Genomic DNA, 17377 nt, shown 5'->3' with positions numbered 1-17377 from the left:
CACATAGCTTCCACATCATCGGTCGTAGCTTGGTTCTGCAGTGTCCAGTGGACGAAATCTCCCATGCGTTCAAAGTCAGTGCCTCAGAAGTTGAGTACTTTTGTTTTCGTGTTTGATCTAGGGAAACCTTTCCTGAGGTAGAACCACACCATGTTGTGGTCGCTGGAGGCTAGCGTATCTCCTACCGAGACCTTCAAGATACTATCCCCGTTGGTGAGTACCAGGTCTAGGATTGCCTGGGCCCTAGTGGGTTCCAATACCATTTGTTTGAGTCGTGCTCCCTTTATGGATGTTAACAGTCTCCTGCTGCCGCTGGTTGTTGCTAAGTATGAGTTCCAATCTGCGTCAGGCATGTTGAAGTCCCCTAGCAGAACAGTGTCTTCCCGTAGAGCAGGGGTGTCAAAGTCCCTCCTCAAGGGCCGCAATCCAGTCGGGTTTTCAGGATTTCTCCAATGAACATGCCTGAGATCTATTTGCATGCACTGCTTTCATTGTATGCTAATAGATCTCATGCATATTCATTGAGGAAATCCTGAAAACCCATCTAGATTGCGGCCCTCGAGGAGGGACTTTGACACCCCTGCCGTAGAGTGATATTCTCTATGTCTTCAATTAATTCGGAGTCTTTGTCTTCCAGTTGTCTTGGAGGTCTATATACTACACCAAGATACAGGCATTTTTCCCTGCCTCTGGCCAGGTTCACCAAGAGGGATTCCCCGGTGTACTTGACATCTGTGATTCTGGTAGTTTTGATGTCTTCTTTAATGTATAATGCCACCCCCTCCCCCTGACTTTCCCTCTCTGTCCTGACGAAATAAGTTGTATCCCGATATAGCCATATCCCACCCATGAGAGTCTGTGAACCAAGTTTCGCATAGTGCCACCACGTCAAGGTCGGCATTCATTATTTCGGTCTCTAATTCTAGAATCTTATTGCCTAAACTGTGTGCATTAACATACATAGCCCTCCATACCCCGTGATTGCTAAGTCCCTGTTGGGAGTTTCCCACCTGGGGTAGTGTGGTTCCTAGAGAATTGTTTGCAATGGGGGCACTTACTTTGGACTTAGAATCGGAGTTTCGACTCACCTCGTCAGGATCGTTCCTTACTGCACTTGTATCTGAGTGGGTACCCTCCCACAACTTACCTAGTTTAAAGCCCTATGAAGCAGGCGGGCTACTCAGTGTCCAAAGACGTGCTTACCCCTGCTGGTCAGATGGAGTCCATCTGGTCCCTGAAGTCCTTGCAACGCCTCTTCATGGTTCAGGAATCCGAAGTTCATTTCCCGGCATCATCCTTTAAGCCACTCGTTAGTCCTCAGTATACGCTCATCCCTGGCACTTCCTTTGCCTCTAACTGGGAGGATCGAGGAGAAGACCACCTGCGCTCCTGTCTGCTTCAGCCTCTCACCCAGGGCTCCAAAGTCTCTAGTTATGTTCTCCGGGGTATTCTTAGCAGTGTCGTTTGTGCCAATGTGGATGAGGACCATGGGGAAGTGATCTTGGGGCTTGAGAATAGAGAGTTGCGTGGGGACAGAAATCCCACCCGTCCCCGCCAAAGTCCCACCCGTCCCCGTGAGGAATCCCTCCGTCCCTTCCCATCCCCGCGAGGAATCCCCTCCGACCCCACCCGTCCCCGCGAGGAATCCCCTCCGTCCCCGCCCGTCCCTATAAACTTCAGAAATAGTTATTTCATTTAATTATGCTACTGAATTAAAGGCTCTGGTAGAAACCCATTTACAAATAAGCAAAAAGACTTTATTAATTTGAAAATATTAATTGGGAAGAATACATACTTTGTAAACGGGTTTCTACCAGAGCCTCTAATGTTTATAAATTTTTATCAACACAACTAATATACTACTCTATCCTGAAGCAAAAAAAAAAAGAAATAGAATTCTTTTCCTACCTTTGTTGCCTGGTTTCTGCTTTCCTCATGTTCTCATTCAATTCCTTCCATCCACTGTCTCTCTTCCTTCTGCATCTTCCATTTGCTCTGTTACTGTGCCTCTCCCTTTCTTCCCCCTTCCAAATTGGTCTGGCACCCATCTTCTTCTCTCCGCTCCCCCCATAGTCTGGCATCTGTCTTCTTCCCTGCCAGCGTCTTCTCCCTACTCTCTCTTCCTCATTTCCTTTCAGTGTCCTTCTCCCCCCCATCTTCCCCATGTCCTTTCAGCGTCCTTCTCCACCCCTTTGTCTTCCCCATGTGCTTTCAGCATCCTTCTCCACCCCTTTGTCTTCCACAAGTGCTTTCAGAGTCCTTCCCCCCCCTCCGCCCTTCCCATGGCCTTTCAGCGTCCTTCTCCACCCCTTTGTATTCCCCCATGTGCTTTCAGCGTCCTTCTCCCTCCTCTGTCTTCAAGTGCTTTCAGAGTCCTTCCCCCCCCTCCTGTCTTCACCATGGCCTTTCAGCATCCTTCTCCCCCCTCCTTCTCTACCGCCCCGGGTGCAGCACAGCCGGTCAGGTCCCCTTACTTTTGTGGCACTTCCCCGACCGACCGACAACAGCCCGGGTCCGACAAACCTCCCTGCCCTTAACCGCGAATCTAAATTACCTACTTACAGCTGCTGTAAGAAGGTAATTTAGATTCGCGGCTACAGGGCAGGGAGGATTGTCGGACCCGGGCTGTTATCGGTCAGTCGGGGAAGTGCCACAAAAGTAAGGGGACCTGGCCGGCTGTGCTGCAACCGGGGTGGGGCGGACCGCCCCCCTCCCTTGGTAGCCACTCGAACCGCGAGGCTACTCTCCTTCTCCTTACCTGCCCTGCCTGCAGCACAGAGCCGAACGGAAGTCTTCCCGACGTCAGCGCTGACGTCGGGAAGACGTCCGTTCGGCTCTGTGCTGCAGGCAGAGAAGGTAGGGAGAAGAAGAGCCGCGCGACTGAGTACATCCAGCCCCGCAGGAGCCCCGCGACCCTCGGAGGTGTCCCCATGGGATCCCCGCGACCCTAGGGGGCGTCCCCACAAGATCCCCGCGACCCTAGGGGGCGTCCCCACGGGATCCCCGTGACCCGAAGGGGGAACCCGCGGGATGCCCGCGGGTCCCGCGGGATTCCCATCGTCCCCGTTCCCGTGCAGCTCTCTACTTGAGAAGCCTATCAAGACAGGCGGTGACTGTAATGTGTTGAGAAAGAGGATCGCAAGCCTGCGTCCACTGAGAGGCCAGGGTCCACTGAGGAATTCTGAGGTGAAGTCTGGCAAAAGGAGTCACGTGTACTGTGGAGGCCATGTGACCCAGAAGCACCATCATGTGTCTCGTTGAGATGGAAGAGCGGAAAGACACAGTGTGACAGAGTTGAAGAAGAGCTTCTAGGCGTTGTTGTGGAAGGAATGCTCTGAGTTGGACAGTGTCCAGAACAGCTCCAATGAATTGTAGATTCTGAGAGGGTTGAAGTTGAGATTTGGGAAAGTTGATTTCGAATCCCAAACTTTGTAGGAACCAGGTAGTCCATTGGGTTGCTACAATAACCCCTTGAGATGTGGATTCTTTGATGAGCCAGTCGTCTAGGTAGGGAAAAACCTGGAGACCATGGTTTCTTAGAGCTGCGGCTACCACTACCAGGCACTTGGTGAACACTCTGGGAGACGAGGCCAGGCCGAAGGGTAGAACTCTGAATTGAAAATGCAGATTCCTCACCCGAAATCTGAGATATTGACGGGAGACCGGATGGATGGGAATATGAGTGTAGGCCTCCTTGAGATCCAGAGAGCATAACCAGTCGTTCTGCTCGAGAAGGGGATAGAGAGATGCCAGGGACAACATTTGAAACTTTTCTTTGACCAAAAATTTGTTGAGAGCCCTGAGATCCAAAATGGGTCGCAGATCGCCCGTCTTCTTCAAAGCAAGAAGTAACGGGAGTAAAACCCCCTGCTTTGCTGTTCCAAGGGAACTGGTTCGATGGCATGGAGATGAAGCAGAGCTTTAGCTTCCTGAAGAAGAAGGGCGGTCTGGGATGGACTGGAAGGATACTCTCTTGGAGGAAGCTCTGGTGGAACCTGATTGAAATGAAGAGAGTATCCTTCTATGATGATGGAAAAGACCCAGAGGTCGGATGTTATGACCGTCCATCTGTCGTAAAAAATACGGAGACGACCTCCTATAGGTGGAAAAAGAGTCAGAGACAGAACGATGGTGTTATGCTCTGGAGTAAACAGTCAAAAGGGCTGAGAAGCCTTAGGTGGAGCAGAAGGTTGAGGCTTCTGTTGCTTCTGAGGTGGCTGTTTCTTCAAAGGAGGGCGAGTGTAAGGCGCCGGCTTTGGAGGAAAACGCCTCTGGCAGATAACAGGAGGACGTGTAGGCCTAGAAGGAGCTGGCTTAGGCTTTGGTCTGACTATGGAGGCAAAAGATTTAGCATGGTCAGACAACTTTTTGGTAGCTGCCTCGATGGACTCATCGAAAAGGTCATTGCCTTCACAAGGGATGTTCGCCAGGCGGTCCTTGAGATTAGAGTCCATGTCTATGGTGCGAAGCCAGGCTAGACAACGCATGGCCACAGAACAAGCTGCTGCTCGGGCAGAGAGCTCAAAGGCATCATAAGATGATTGCAGAAGATGGAGACGTAACTGAGAGAAAAAAGCAATGACTTCTTGAAATTCAAAATGTATGCTATCATCCAAGTAACTCAAAAATTTTAGCAGAAGAGACAAAAGAAATTCAAAATATGTGATAAAATAAAAATTATAATTGAGGACCTTCGAAGACATCATAGCATTTTGGTAAATGCAACGTCCAAATTTATCCATGGTCATTCCCTCCCGGCCAGGAGGAACTGTAGCATACACTCTGGAAGGATGGGATCTCTTTAAAGAGGATTCCACAAGCAAGGATTGATGTGACAATTGGGAATTGTCAAAACCTTTATGATGCACCGTTTTATATCTGGCATCCAACTTTCCTGGAACTGCTGGAATGGAAAAAGGAGTCTCAATGCATCTAGTAAAAGTCTGATCGAGAAGCTTGTGTAGTGGCAGCTTGAGAGACTTAGTCGGAGGTTGAGGAAGGTGCATGACCGAGGTATTCTTTAGAGCAGTGTTTTTCAACCTTTTTACACCTAGAGACCGGCAGAAATAAAATAATTATTCTGTGGACCGGCATCGGTCCATGGACCAGTGGTTGAAGAACACTGGGCTAAGTTGTGGGCCAGACCCCGTCCATCTCTACCCTAACTCCACGCCAGACCCTGCATCCATAACAGTACTAATTGCACCTTGCATGTCCCGTGCCTCATCTGGAAGCCTTCCCTCTGACGTCGCAATGTCAGAGAGAAGGCTTCCGGTTCAGGCGAAGGATGCCCTTAGGAGCCACTGCCCGTGGCTTTGTGCACTAAATCAGTTAGGAAGAGGGAGCTGGCTCGAACATAACGCCGCATCGATCGCACCATGGACCGGTGGTTGAAGAACACTGTGTTGGGCCTGATGCACGTGCTGGCCCTGTGGACCGGCAGGAAATTTCTGTGGACCGGCACTGGTCCATGGACCGGTGGTTGAAGAAAGCAATGTTACTTACCGTAACAGTTGTTATCCAGGGACAGCAGGCAGCTATTCTCACTAGTGGGTGATGTCATCCGACAGAGCCCCGATACGGACATCTTGCAAGCATGTCTTGCTTGAAGAAACTCAGAAGTTTCGAGATGCCCGCACCGCGCATGCGCCAGTGCCTTCCCGCCCGATGGTCCGGGCGTGTCTCCTCAGTTCAGGTAGCTAGCTGAGAAGCCAACTCAGGGGAGGTGGGTGGGACGTGAGAATAGCTGCCTGCTGTCCCTGGATAACAACTGTTACGGTAAGTAACATTGCTTTATCCCAGGACAAGCAGGCAGGTATTCTCACTAGTGGGTGACCTCCAAGCTAACCTCAATGGGATGGAGGGAGAGTTGGCAACTTAGGAGAACAAATTTTGTAACACAGTTTGGCCAAACTGCCCATCCCGTCTGGAGAAAGTATCCAGACAATAATGAGAGGTGAACGTATGAACCGAGGACCAAGTGGCAGCCCTACAAATCTCCTCAATCGGTGTCGATCTGAGGAAGGCTACAGAGGCTGCCATTGCTCTGACCCTATGTGCTGTGACCTTACAGAGAAGAGGTAATCCAGCCTGGGCATAGCAGAAAGAGATACAAGCCGCCATCCAGTTGGAGATGGTGCGCTTCGATACAGGTCGTCCCAACTTGTTTGGATCAAAGGAGACGAAAAGTTGAGGAGCAGTTCTGTGTGGTTTGGTGCGATCCGAGTAGAAAGCCAAAGCACGTTTACAGTCCAGAGTGTGAAGAGCTGATTCTCAAGGATGAGAATGAGGCTTTGGAAAGAACACTGGAAGCACAATGGATTGGTTGAGGTGAAATTCAGAGACCACTTTAGGCAGGAATTTCGGGTGAGTGCGGAGGACCACCTTGTCATGATGGAATACTGTGAAAGGTGGGTCCGCCACCAAGGCCTGAAGCTCACTGACCCTGCGAGCAGATATGAGGGCCACCAGAAAAACCACTTTCCAACTGAGAAACTTTAGTGGAGCCTTGCTCAGAGGCTCAAAAGGAGGTTTCATAAGCTGAGAAAGGACAACATTTAGATCCCAAACCACTGGAGGCGGTTTGAGAGGAGGATTGACATGAAAAAGTCCTTTCATAAATCTGGAAACCACAGGATGAGAAGAGAGAGGTTTCCCTTGTAGAGGCTGATGGAAAGCCGCAATAGCACTCAGGTGGACTCGTATAGATGTCGACTTGAGACCAGACTGAGACAGATATAAAAGATAGTCCAAAACAGAGGATAGGGAGGCTCACTGAGGCTCCTTAGAATTGGAAATACACCATGAAGAAAATCTAGTCCATTTTTGGGAGTAGCATTGACGAGTAGCAGGCTTCCTGGAAGCCTCCAAGACATCCCTCACCGCCTGGGAAAACTGGTGCGGAGTTACGTTGAGAGGAACCAAGCTGTCAGGTGGAGAGACTGCAGGTTGGGATGAAGCAGAGACCCCTGATGCTGAGTAAGCAGTGAAGGAAACACTGGAAGTAGGTACGGTTCCCTGCTGCTGAGTTGAAGTAGAAGGGAGAACCAAGGTTGCCTGGGCCACCGAGGAGCTATCAGAATCATGGTGGCATGTTCGGACTTCAGTTTGACTAGAGTCTTTTGAATGAGAGGGAATGGCGGAAACGCATACAGAAAGCGATTCCCCCAATCCAGCAGAAAAGCATCTGCCTCGAGGCGATGAGGAGCGTAGATCCTGGAGCAAAACTGAGGCAGCTTGAAATTGTGGGGAGCCGCAAAGAGGTCTATCTGAGGCATTCCCCACTGAGCAAAGATCTGATGAAGGGGCTTGGAGTGGAGTGTACATTCGTGAGACTGGAGAAGACGACTCAGTTTGTCCGTCAAGACATTGTCCCTCCCCTGAATGTAGACAGCTTTGAGGAAGGTGTTGTGGCGAACCGCCCAATCCCAGACTCTGGAGTTTCCTGGCAGAGGGAGGCCGAGCCCGTGCCCCCTTGCTTGTTGACATAATATATGGCGACCTGATTGTCGGTGCAAATGAGGACCACCATGTCGTGAAGCAGATGTTGAAAAGCTTGAAGAGCATTGAAGATGGCTCTGAGCTCCAGAAGATTGATTTGCACAGGTCCAGAATCCCTGAGTGCGAAGCCCATCCAGATGCGCTCCCCAGGCATAGGTCGAGGAATCGGTTGTGAGAACCTTCTGGTGGGGAGGAGAATGAAACAGCAAACCTCTGGATAGATTCGAAGAGGTCATCCACCAGAGCAGAGACTGCCAAAGAGCAGGAGTGACTGTGATGTGTCGAGTCAACGGATCCGACACCCGAGTCCACTGAGATGCCAGGGTCCACTGGGGAATTCTGAGGTGGAGTCTGGCAAACGGCGTCACATGAACTGTAGAGGCCATGTGGCCCAGGAGGACCATCATGTGTCTCGCTGAGATGGTCTGGCGAGAAGACACAGACTGGCAGAGATGAAGAAGAGCATCCATGCGCTGAGAAGGAAGGAATGCTCTGAGATGTACGGTATCCAGGACAGCCCCGATGAAGGGAAGAGACTGGGTCGGCTGTAGATGAGACTTGGGAAAGTTGATCTCGAATCCCAAACTCTGCAGGAACAGAATCGTTGACAGGGTCGCTGAGAGGACCCCCGAGGCCGAGGGAGCCTTGATCAGCCAGTCGTCGAGGTAGGGGAATACCTGAAGACCTTGGTTCCAGAGGGCCGCGGCCACAACCACCAGACATTTGGTGAAGACTCTGGGGGACGAAGACAGGCCGAATGGAAGCACTCGATACTGCAGATGGAGATGTCCCACCCGAAATCTGAGGAACTTGCGAGAGGCCGGATGAATGGGAATATGAGTGTAGGTCTCCTTGAGATCCAGAGAGCATAACCAGTCATTCTGCTCGAGGAGGGGGTAGAGAGAAGCAAGAGTCAGCATGCTAAACCTCTCTTTGACTAGGAATTTGTTGAGGACCCTGAGGTCCAAAATGGGTCGCAGGTCGCCCGTCTTCTTCGGAACAAGGAAGTACCGGAAGTAAAACCCCTGGTTCAGTTGGTCCGTCGGAACTGGCTCCACGGCACGAAGCCGGAGCAAAGCCTGAGCTTCCTGAAGAAGAAGGGCGATCTGAGTCAAGTTGGAAGGATACTCTCTTGGAGGGTGGTCCGGAGGAACCCGATGGAAATGAAGAGAGTATCCTTCCTTGATGATAGTAAGGACCCAGAGGTCGGTTGTTATGGCCTTCCAGCGATGATAAAAATGATGGAGGCGCCCTCCGATGGGAAAAACAGGGGGAGGCAGAACGAGGTTGGTTATGCCCTCGACAAGACAGTCAAAAAGGCTGAGTGGTCTTAGGGACAGCAGGCGACTGAGACTTAGGCTGACCCTTCAGGGGAGGCAGACGCTTCGCCGGTTGCCTCACAGGTGGAGTTTGCCTCGGCTGATAACGCCTCTGATAAATCAACGGCGGACGAGAAGGTCGAGACTGCTGAGGCTTAGGCTTTGGCCGAAGGATAGATTGGAAGGACTTTTCGTGGTCAGACAACTTCTTCGTGACAGTCTCGATGGATTCGTCAAAAAGATCCGCCCCAGCACACGGGACGTTCGCCAGGCGGTCCTGAAGATTCGGGTCCATATCAATGGCCCGCAACCAGGCCAACCGGCGCATCACCACCAAGCAGGCCGCCGCTCGGGCTGAGAGCTCGAACGCATCATAGGCAGATTGCATTAACTGAAGCCGAAGTTGGGACAGCGAAGCAACAACTTCCTCAAACTCAAACCTAGCCTGGGACTCGATGTATGGTGTGAACTTCCGAAGCACAGGTAGAAAAAATTCCAAGTAGGCTGCAAAGTGGAAATTGTAATTCAGGACTCGAGACGCCATCATCGAATTCTGATAGATGCGTCGACCAAACTTATCCATGGTTCTGCCCTCGCGGCCCGGAGGCACTGAAGCATAGACCTGGCCAGGATGAGACCGCTTGAGCGAGGATTCGACCAGAAGGGACTGGTGAGAAAGCTGAGGACCCTCGAAGCCTTTATGATGCACCGTGCGGTACCGCGCATCCAATTTGCCAGGGACCGCAGGGATAGAGTAAGGAGACTCGAAGCATCGCATGAAGGTCTGGTCGAGGAGCTTGTGCAGGGGAAGCCGCAAGGACTCTGCCGGAGGACGAGGCAAGTGCATGGTATCGAGGTACTCCTTGGAATATCGAGACCCAGCATCGAGAGTAATGTCCATGTCATCTGTCATCTGCCATCTGCCTGAGGAACGATGAAAAGGACAGTTGGTCCGCCGTCGCCGGTCTGTGAGACGGACTAGAAGAAGAAGAGGCTTCAGGCTCCAGAGAGGCCTGCGAGCAACAGGACGAGTAGAAAACCTCGGGGTCCTCGAACTCCGGGCCCGGAGGAGGAGACCCAGTCGAAGCAGCATACCCCAACCGAGGCAATTTCTTCTGAGGCGAGACGGTCGAGTGCCGAGAGGAATGCTTCGAAGAATGTCTGGATCGATGCCAGGAAGGGGATCGAGCCCGTCTGTGAGAAACTGGGTCAGACGCCTCCAAGGAGCAGATCGGACTCGATGCCGTCGATCGCAGAGGCGGAAAAGTCGGTGCCTCCCCTGACGCCGCCCAGGCTTGATAGGGGGTTCGGAAGAACTCGTCCTGCTTCCTGCTATGCCCAGGACTGGGTGGCCCCGAAGGTGGACGCCACACTGAGTCATGGGGCGGAGTAATCGGTTCCAAGGGAGGCAGGTCACTAAACGAGGCTTTCCTCAAGGGGATGGGCTCCAAGGGAGGCATATCACTAAGGGAGGCCCTCCTCGAGGGAATCGGTTCCAAAGGAGGCACAGCACTAACGGAGGACCTCCTTGAGGACCCGGACACCGCTCACCGCTCCTCCTCGCCGAGCAACGAGGTCGTGCGGCGAGGAGGAGGGGGCGGTCCGCCCCTCGAAGCCGAAACTGGGAGGTCACCCTGGATGGTGGCAATCAGTCGAGGCCCCATGGTCTGCATGAGCTCCACGAACTGAGCCTCCAGAAGGGACCGCAACGAAGCCGATATGGAGGGATCCGCACCAAAAGGGGGCCCTTCTGCATGGTCTCCGCGCTCCTTCGGTGCTGCGTGCTTCTGCTTGCCAGTCTTCGGCACCTTGAGCACCACCGGTGGAACTTTAGGGGTCAATACCTGCTCCGAGGAGACGGAGGAAGGCTCCGGCGCCGAAGACGGGGCTGAAACCGGTGTGAACAATGCCGGTTTCAGGAGGCCCGAAGCAGCCGGGGAGGCAGAGGGCTTCGCCGAAGGAGTCGAAGCACCCGTCGATGTCGAAGCTGCAGGATCCGATGAAGCTTCCATCTTGAACATGGACTCCCACAGTAGACAGCGGCGCTTAAACGCTCTCGCCGTCAGAGTGGAGCAAGGCCGGCACGATTTCGGGAAGTGATCCGGTCCCAGACACTGTAAGCAGCGTCGATGAGGGTCCGTGAGCGAAATCGCGCGCTGGCACTTGCTACACTTTTTGAAACCGGTAATCGGCCGGGACATAGGCCGGAAAAGCTCCGCCGCAAGGTCGAAGGCGTGGGGCCCCAGCCACGCGGCCGACCCGGTATCGGAAGGAAAATTTTTTTTTTTTTTTTTTTTTGAAAAAAGAAATCAAAGAGAGAAATAAATGCACAGGAGAGCCAAAAGAACTCAACCCGCGGCAAAATAGAAGGCAAAAAAAGAGATTCAATGGGCGCAAATTGAAGATAGACTTCTCAGCTCCGCTGAAGAAAAAGAACTGAGGAGACACGCCCGGACCATCGGGCGGGAAGGCACTGGCGCATGCGCAGTGCGGGCATCTCAAAACTTCTGAGTTTCTTCAAGCAAGACATGCTTGCAAGATGTCCGTATCGGGGCTCTGTCGGATGACATCACCCACTAGTGAGAATACCTGCCTGCTTGTACTGGGATAACACTGCTTTAGAGTACTTAGAGCCAGTGTCCAGTGGAACGCTCAAATCTACAGCCATCTGTCTCAAAAAAGAGGAAAAAGATAACTGGTCTGCACTTGCACGGCCTCGAGGACGTCGAGGCAGCTGGAGTCGAAGAAGAAGAAGCCTCGGCAGAAAACTATGGTACAAAGGAACCTGGAGATTTGGACGAGGCACTGGACATCAGGATATCCTCGAGAGCTGGCATCGGAGACTTGGAACGAGGAGTTGGAGGTCTTGTCGAGGCCGGTGAGGACCGAGGCTTTGAGGTATGATATCTCTAAGAATGCCTCAAAGTAGGCCTCGAGTGATGTCGAGAACTGTGTCTCGAAGATCGAGCAGAAGTTGCCTCGGAAGCAGTAGATCGAAGATCTATAGGGGTGGAGGAGCCCTGAAGCAACTTCGAAGACTTGACTCCCTTGGTAGAATGGAAGGTATCCTGTCGATGCACTCGCACAGACTCTACTCTATGCGTTTCATGCTTGGAAGCCCGACCAGACACTCGCAGAGTCTCCGCTCCCTGCATCGAGTGTAAAGGATCAGACCGGGGCACAGGCAGCTCGACCGCGCGGGAGACATCTGCATGCCCAGGCTGAAGCAGAGTGAGCAGTGTGGGTCCCATGGTAGTGAGGACCTTAATAATCTGCTCCTCCAAAGCGGTCTGGGACGTAGCCGGCAAGGAGGGTACCACGTCTGAAACCGGCCCACCTGCCTTGGCTGAAGGGTCCCGCACAGTGGTGTGAGAGTATTTCAACTTGGGAGGCTTCGACACCTTAATCATCACTGGCGGAACAAAGTGCTGAGCTATCTGACCTGAGGAGACAGGAGAAGATATGGCAGCCGAAGACGTCGAAGCAAGAGCCGCTCCAAAAGACGAAGGTCTGATGAGGCTCGAGGTGGAAGCAGCAGCAGGAGAGGCGTCGACAGGGGTCGATGCCGATGACACCTTCGATGCAGAAAGATTAGTAGACTCCATCTCGAAGAGGCTATCCACTAGGAAGCAACGACGCTTAAAAGCATGAGGCTTAAGTGTTTGGCAAGGCAGGCACAAGGCAGGATGATGTTTCGGCCCAAGGCACTTGAGGCAGCATCCGTGAGGGTCCGTAAGAGATATCGTGCGCTTGCACTTGCTACACCGTTTGAAACCGGTAATAAACAAAAATACAGCCGACGCAAAGTCGAAGCCCGCAGGCCGCGGCCGAGCGGCCTGTACCGAACGGACAGAAGTAAATTTTTTATTTTTTTAAAAGAAAGAAAAAGACGAACACAGCTATTCGAGAGAAAAATAAAACACAAACCGCGGTGAGAGAAGGCATGAACGACGAAGTTACCAGAGAGAGCCAAAAAGACGGACTTCTCTGCTCCGCGGTAAACTAAGAACTGAGGAGACGCGCCCTGTGCGCTGGGCGGGAGGGCACTCGCGCATGCACGGTGCGGGCGACTCGAAACTTCTAGTTTCTTCAAGCAAGTCTGCTTGTGAGGCGTCCGCATCGGGGCTCCGTCAGATAACGTCACCCATATGTGAGAATACCTACCTGCTTGTCCTGGGATAATGTGATAATGTTGGGATTGTTGTTATTTCTATGTTTTTGTATATCTCTATAGGCACAAAATATACGCAAAATACAGAGATACGCACAATGGGCCATATTCTATAAACGGTGTCCTGATTGTAGGCGGCGGTAGGCCTACTACCGCTGTATAACCAGTCAATCGGGATGCACGTTATCTAAAAAAAAAAAAAAAAACCACAACACCACAACCCCAGGCAGGCCGCCTATACCAGGGATGTCAAACTCAATCACATAAGGAGCCAAAATATAAAATATAGGCTAAGTCACGGGCCAAATTTTTTATTAAGATATTTAGGGGTCCTTTTATTAAGGTACACTAACCGGTTTAGCGCATGCTAAATGCGCACCTTAATAAAAGGACCCCTTAATCTTAATAGAAGTATAGTATTACAACCTCCAATCCCACGCTGGCTCTGTAATGTAGACAAAATAAATAAAGACTTTTCTTCTCTCTTTTAGGTCCTAGTTCATGCTTGCTGTCTAATACCAGCTCTGGCAGGATACACATTTCAAATCTGACATATTGTAATAACAAAACAGAAAATAAAATTATTTTTTCTACTTTTTGTTCTCTGGTCATTATACAAATAATGGTGTTGTCCCAGGCTCTGGTTGTCTTCTGATAACTCGCTTGCCAGGGTCTCCTTTCTTAATCTTTTCCGTTTCCCTTCCCTCCCCAGGAAATCTGGCAGCTTTCCTTTTGGCCCGAGATTTACCCCTCTGTTCCCCTCCCTCCATCTCGGCTTCTTGGTCTCACATTAAAGCAGCCTGCAGAGGATCGCCGGTCAGCTGTAACGATCCTAGCAGGCTACCGTCAGCCTCCGCAGCACATTCCCCATGCTGCGGACTCGCCCCTCCTCTGACATACAGGACCGCGGCAGAGGGAACGTGCTGCGGATGCTAAGGCAGCCTGCTAGGATCGCTACAGCCGACCAGCAATCCTCTGCAGGCTGCTTTAATGTGAGACTGGGAAGCCGCGTGAACCTACAGCCGATACGGCACTTATACCTGTCTGCCGGCGGGCCAGCTTAAGTGAAATTTTGTAATTGTCTGGCGGGCCAGATTTGTCCCACAGGCCAGTTTGACATGTCTGGCCTACACTGTAGGCATCTGTCGCGGATGCAGGGAGGTGCCTAGGGATCTTAAGCTAACCCAAGGCAGGGCGTGGTTTCGCCTGCAAGTGGCCTTAGGTGAGCTTAAGCTAGCTTACATTTCAAGTAAATCAAATATATAAACCACCAATAACCAAAACGATACTGAAAGGGTTTTATATATATAAGGCTCAGAAAAACAACACTGGATTTTTAAACTGAAAACAATTGAACCCAATGGCTTGAACAAAGCTTTAGAATGGCAACATTTCTATTGCTCTGGTTAAAGTTTTGTTGTATTTGGATTTGAATACAGCTGCAGTCGTCTTTGTTGCCTTAGTGTGTAGGAATAGGACTAATAGCCCCTGCCAGTTTGTTCTACCTTAAAAGGATGTTAATTAAGTTCAACTACGTGGACGTGATAGACATCATGCCGTTCTTTTTAAGAAAAACGTAACATCATGTTCCCCTGTTGCTCAGAACCAGCAGGAGTTTGTGTTCAGCCTAAAGAAGGTAAAAGTGAATTTTGTATAATAAGTTATAAGCTTTAAGTTATTGTTTTGAGGAGCTACTAATGGTTGCATGTTTTCATTTTTCAGCATTGCTAGAGAAATTTTCCCTGATGCAGCGGGATGTAGTGTATCCCGCGAAACGAACAAGCAACGGCCTTGGTTATCTAGAGCAGGAGCTTTGCACTTTAAACTAAGCAAGCAGAAATTAATTAAAGAAGTTTACAGCATGAACGCACTTTCCAATACAGCACTTTTAAAGCACCAGTGCACTTTCTCAAGATAAGTACATTTTGTTCTTTTCATTTTGTATATATGGTACAACGAATTCCACCAGAAGGTGTAATTAAGTCTAGTGCAATTTTTCCAATTCCTGGTGATATGCTGAATGGCGACTCCTGTCATTATCAATAAAAGTTTATTATTGCTTGATGAAATTTGACTTTTTATTCTCATTGATGGAAAGAACAATTGCCATACAAAAAGGGAATTATAATAATTTTAAAAAGATTTGGGGGCCATTGATAACTTATTGTAATGATTAGACACCATTTTACACTGAAAGTACATTTATAATTATGGGGAGGGGGGCGGTATATAGTTATATTAAAAGTTTAATCAATTAAATATGAATGTAATGTTTATATGATATTTTTTGATTACAATATTTGTTTGAAGGGTAGGTGGTGGAGGGAGTAAATTTATGTATTTAAGATGATAATAGAAAGAAATTCAAGTGATGTGTACAAGTTCATATGATGTAATATTGTGTACTTGATGTAAGATGAAAAAATGACTAAAGAATTTGGAAAAAAAAAGATAAGTACATTTTTCTGTCTGTTCTGTGTTCCAAAATGAGCTGTTAGGTTATTAAATAGTGAATTTAGTATGAATTAGAAGATTTACATTAGATGAATTTTTATGTAAGAACATAAGAATTGCTGCTGCTGGGTCAGACCTGTGGTCCATGGTGCCCAGCAGTCCGCTCATGCGGCGGCCCTCTGGTCAAAGACCAGTGCTCTAACCGATACTAGCCATACTTGCGTACGCTCTGGTTCAGCAGGAACTTGTCTAACTTTGTCTTGAATCCCTGGAGGGTGGTTTCCCCTATGACAGACTCCGAAAGAGCGTTCCAGTTTTCTACCACTCTCTGGGTGAAGAACTTCCTTACGTTCGTATGGAATCTATCCCCTTTCAATTTTTGAGAATGCACTCTCGTTCTCCCTACCTTGGAGAGGGTGAACAACCTGTCCTTATCTTCTAAGTCTATTCCCTTCAGTACCTTAAATGTTTTGATCATGTCCCTTCTCAATCTCCTCTGTTCGAGGGAGAAGATGCACAGTTTCTCTAATCTTTTGCTTTATGGCAACTCCTCCAGCCTCTTAACCATCTTAGGTGCTCTTCTCTGGACCCTTTCGAGTAGTACCGTGTCCTTCTTCATGTATGGCGACCAGTGCTGGATGTAGTATTCCAGGTGAGGGCGCACCATGGCCCGGTACAGCGGCATGATAACCCTCTCCGATCTGTTCGTGATCCCCTTTTTTATCATTCCTAGCATTCTGTTTGCCCTTTTCACCGCCGCCACACATTGCGTGGACGGCTTCATCAACTTGGCGATCAGAACTACCAAGTCTCTTTCCTGGGAGGAATATAAAGGACTCCAAGTACCGCCCCGGACATCCTGTATTCGTGCATGAGATTTGTTACCTACATGCATCACTTTACACTTACCCACGTTGAACCTCATCTGCCATGTTGATACCCATTCCTGATTATGTCACGTTGCAGATCTTCGCAATCCCCCTGCGTCTTCACTACTCTGAATAACTTTGTATTGTCCGCAAATTTAATCACCTCACTCGTCGTACCAATGTTCAGATCGTTTATAAAGATGTTGAAGAGCACGGGTCCAAGCATCGAGCCCTGCGGCACCCCATTGGTGACGCTCTTCAAGTCCAAGTACTGTCCATTTACCCCCATTCTCCGTTTCCTATGCTCCAGCCAGTTTTTAATCCACGTGAATATTTCACCCTCGATTCCATGGCTCGCAATTTTACGAAGTAGTCGTTCATGTGGAACCTTGTCAAACGCCTTCTAAAAATCCAGATATACAATGTCGACCGCGTTGCCCTTGTCTGTCTGTTTACTCCCTCAAAGAAATGCAGCAAGTTCGTCAAACACGATCTGCCTTTGCTAAAACCGTGCTGACTGGTCCTCATCAGCCCATGTCTATCAAGGTGATCAATGATGCGGTCTATTATCAGCAACTCTACCATCTTTCCCGGTACCGAGGTCAGATTCACTGGTCCGTAGTTTACTGGATCTCCCCTCGAACCTTTCTTGAAGATCTGCGTAACATTCGCCACCTTCCAGTCTTCCGGAATCTTTTCCGATTTGATCAACAGATTGGCTATTAGTTGAAGCAGTTCAGCTATGGTCCCTTTCAGCTATGGTCCCTTTCAGCTGACTGAGAGAAGGAAAGGCTAAAGCAGCTAGGGCTTTTCAGCCTGGAGAAAAGATGGCTCAAGGGAGATATGTCTGTAAAATACTGAGTGGAGTGGAACAGGTAGATGTGAATCACTTGTTTACTCTTTCCAAAAATACTAGGACTATGGGGTATGCAATGAAGCTACTAAGTAGTAGATTTAAAACAAACCGGATAAATATTTCTCCATTCAACGTGTAATTAAACTCTGAAATTCATTGCCAGAGAAATGTGGTGAAATCAGTTGGCTTAGTAGGTTGTAAAAACGGT

The 17377-nt window shown here is 49.8% G+C and overlaps 1 protein-coding gene across 5 annotated transcripts in view; it reads right to left on the bottom strand.

The window, feature by feature from the left end:
* COP1 (COP1 E3 ubiquitin ligase) overlaps positions 1–17377 on the bottom strand; it is a 468098-nt gene that overhangs the window by 376716 nt on the left and 74005 nt on the right. The window lies entirely within an intron of this gene.

Source organism: Geotrypetes seraphini, chromosome 12 (genome assembly GCF_902459505.1).
Source record: "Geotrypetes seraphini chromosome 12, aGeoSer1.1, whole genome shotgun sequence".
Lineage (NCBI taxonomy): Eukaryota > Metazoa > Chordata > Amphibia > Gymnophiona > Dermophiidae > Geotrypetes > Geotrypetes seraphini.
This window is presented reverse-complemented; position numbering and strand designations above follow the sequence as displayed.